Source organism: Apostichopus japonicus, chromosome 10 (assembly GCF_037975245.1).
Source record: "Apostichopus japonicus isolate 1M-3 chromosome 10, ASM3797524v1, whole genome shotgun sequence".
Classification (NCBI taxonomy): Eukaryota; Metazoa; Echinodermata; class Holothuroidea; order Aspidochirotida; family Stichopodidae; genus Apostichopus; species Apostichopus japonicus.
Window position 1 is genome coordinate 13227256 of NC_092570.1, and position 3960 is coordinate 13231215.

Below are 3960 nucleotides of genomic sequence, written 5' to 3' on the forward strand. Positions count from 1 at the left end.
GGTCTCATACTTATTGCTCTTCACCATTATATTCTGGTTAATTTCCTCCACCGCAAGTACAAATGCGACCCGTATTAAAGCCAGTTCCGGGCAGTTGTCGAATTACATATTGCAACATATTATAATCTAAGTGAAATGGATATCTGGTTTTCTAGGGTGTCTCGTCCAACAAAATCGAGAAACATAAGATGAAGAAGAATGCATTTTCCACCACCTGCACCTTTATATAATCAAAAAAAAAAGAGCTCATATCAATGTAGTTATCTGATAAAAGGTTGTGGGATGTGCTATGCGTGTATCACTTATCCCTGAGAGATTTGCTAACGAGGTCGATAGATTTTGAATTGCTGACCAGTTTGACAAAGGCAACATTGCATAATCTTCTGCATATGCTGAGACATTTTGCGAAAACTTGTAAAATGAAGTTGCTGTCCATCTTGTTGTTGAGCTGTCTGGTGATGTCCCTAGTTTTGACCACTGACGCAATACGCCTCAAGGGTGTGTTAGGACATCCACCCCCATCCTGCCCTGATGATTGCACCCATGATCATGATCATGATCATCGGCATCGTAGATCGATCCAACGACGTGAAGAGAATGCTGAAACAGTAAGTGTTTATGATATGTATCTGTAACATTGAATGAAAAGTGTTATATAAGATGGTCTAGTAGGCGATGTTTGAGATGTTATAAGCCAAAAATGGTGTTTTAATGGGTGACGACACTAACAGTATTTTTGATTTAGCGTCACATTTGTTATAATTTATATCTTTTAGCGTAACTGGAAATTTCTCGGATGTTTGCTTAAAATTCCGCTTCTATAATTATATACTACAGTAGCCAACATTGTTAAAATTCATGCAGGACTTATTTGCCCTAATAGGGCGCATGCGCGTTCAAGTAATTACCATACAACCTGTTACTGGGATTATCATAAGGTTCGGTAACAGTTTAAATACTTGCGCAACGTTTACAGCATAGACCTAAGTGCCTAGGCCTATATGCAAAAACACGAAACTCGTTCAGTCTCAAGCGGTGTTGCCCGTCTTAGCTAAAAGTTACGGGGTTCACAAAATGGCGGAGTCGTAGTTACAAATCGATATTTTGAACTAACAACATCAGTGTGAATCGAATACACATAAGAAAAATTAGGGCCGGTATGCAAAGTTATGGAATACGCGAAGTTAGAAACTACATAATAAATCCAACATTTTCAACTTTAAGTGACTTAAGGGAAAGAGTTTATATAGTATTATGCTCAATGTAAATGATATCTTAAAAGACGGAATATTAACAAGTAAAATAGTTATGAAAGTTGAAGACGTCTATACGTGGTGAGGAAAATAACGAATAATGAAATATGTATAGTGCTCTCCGCCTGTATATTGTGAGAAATGTACAAACATTTTATTAAAGATATTAATTAAAACAATGGTTCTGTACGTTTACATTTAACTTTAAATCAAGCAAATGTTTCGATTGTTATTCACTTGTCTTATATTCCAATGTTTCTGTGTCGTAATAATTGCAGGAAATATTTACAAGGTTATATCTTAGATTAAGAGCAAACGCCATCTATTTATATATTCTACTGTCTGCCTTTAATCCAGAGTAGAGCTGAGATTTCAGCTCAGTTAAATATTTCTTTATATTTAACCAATTAAATCGTGATGTTTGAAATATATACACCGCGGTACAGAGAATTTTGGATTACAGATTCCCGGTTTAGCTGGTTACTGGGACTACGCATGGCTAATTAACGTATGAACAATAAAAGCGTACCATGATATAAATGCAGTGCATGAACTTTAATTTCTCTTAATTCGTCGCATTTTTTTTCTCGATAAGTTTGCATTAATCATAACTTATGAATATATATATAATTTTTTTAATTGCAGGACTAACTTTTGGTGGACTGAACAGAAACATAACGCTGTAGACCTTATCTGAGAGACTGTTGAATGGATTAGTCGTTTAGCATACAGCTGTAAACTGGTGATGGGATAATCTGTTTTGTTAACTTGTTATCATTTACTTTCCAAACGATAGCAATGCTAATTAAAGTAAAACAATAACCATAAATGCAGTGACTGAAATCATTCATTGTAACTTCATTGGCTCAAACTCTGGGAAAATCAAATTTCATACACAACCCCTTTCCTATTCCTACCTCACACCTACACCCGTCACCCCGTCCCACCTGTCACCCTTCCAGCCCCTCCCCCATCCGCTGCAAACTCATCACTTATGTCAAAGAAAGTCATATCGGGATCGAAGAGGTGAACTTTACACCAAAATAGTTTGACGAATCTCAAGTTTGGGGAAAGGTTCGTTCTTTAAGGTTTTCTGTTTCTTCGTCGCTCTTTCTTTTTTTTATTCTGTTTTTTTATTCTCGAAAAACCGCGATAAGATTCTTGCACAAAACTAATAGAACAATGAAAACAGTTAACTTTACATACGAAAATTGTAGTGGTTATGGCGGAAATATCATCTATAATGCGCCCTCTACCCTTACCGTCTTTCGATATCCTTTCTTCCAGGGTTGTGGATGAAAAAAAAAAACCGTTCTTTCATTTCCTCATATTTCTTTCAGGTTTTCATTTCATACGAGCATTAAAATAGTATCTGACGGCTACCCGCATTTTCAAGATCAGACACAAAAAGAACCTGTTGATATTGATGAAAAGAATGCGTATGGATTTTAATGTCGTATGTTACCGTTTATCGTTCCAAGTTTGATGAAACTTAGACGAAATTTTTCTTATGATATAGGATTTTATTAGATTAATCCAGCAAAGCAATGCTCTGAGGAGTGGAAATTTATACTAATTTATATGACAGTTAAGCTTTCACTTGACATGAGGATACTTCAGTATTCAGATATCTGTAATTCTGCGAACACTTTTATAACGGTGGCGTGCATACAAAGAGGGTGCGGGGTGGGGTGGTGTGTTGGTGGGGGTGGGGTGGTGTTCCCCAAGTCCAATCGTCAGTCGGGGGAATGGATCAGCCAGATCATCCGAGTCGTAATATTAGCTAACTTAAATAAGCATAATTTGCTTTCAGAAACGACGTGACCTTCAATCTCAGAGCGAAAATTCTAGACTGCTGTGATAATCAGAAAAGGGAAGTCAGTATATCCATAAAGCTATTACGAAATAGCGCCATCCTTTATTTCGTGTCGCCGGCGTGACAGTGTAAATTTCCCTTGGGTAGTTTTAACTATAATAGTTTAGTATAAAACACCCTACCAGATAAAATAACTCGAACCACGGTATAGTACACCAAGCAAGGGTGCATTGTAGTGCATACAAGGGAACAATGAGTTAAATTAGTGAGTGATTCCAGTAATGAGCAATGTATTGCGCGATTCCGTTTCTCTGTTCTACAGTATTGTTTCAGTTTATTTGGGGGGGGGAGGGGGGGGGTGAGAAAGAAGAAGAATTTTATGATAAGAATGCAAAGAGGGGGAAAGAAACTGTCTAGGAATAAACATCAACTGCTTGCTTTTCGAAGGTGGGGGGGGGGGTATAGTACTGGTTTCTCGTGTATGATCATCCTATAGTGAGTTGCACTCATTTGAAGTAGACTGCGCCATATTATATGAACGCGTTTTTTCGTATACGAAGATACTGCTACATTAACTGTCCTGAATGTCATGTTATTGTAATATATATATATATATATATATATATATATATATATATATATATATATATATATATATATATATATATATATATATATATATATATACGTACGATTTATATGTGCATGTTTATGAGAAATAACAGTTTTGATAACTAGATGGTTTATAACTTAGAGTGATTAAAACGATATCAATGAAAATTTTCCAATTGAAAATCCTGAATCAAATCCACGCTACTAGTTTTATTCTTGAGTTTTTATTCTGTTGTCGTTATTGTTTCGAGTTTTATGAAGAAGATAATGCACTCCATA

General features: G+C 35.9%; 1 long non-coding RNA gene across 1 annotated transcript; it reads left to right on the forward strand.

Moving 5' to 3' along the window:
* The first annotated feature begins 297 nt into the window (after window positions 1-297).
* On the forward strand, window positions 298-2082 carry LOC139974867 (uncharacterized). The gene is made up of 2 exons (XR_011795580.1): window positions 298-608; window positions 1899-2082. It is a non-coding gene; the product is annotated as an uncharacterized lncRNA (long non-coding RNA).
* The last annotated feature ends 1878 nt before the right edge of the window (window positions 2083-3960 follow it).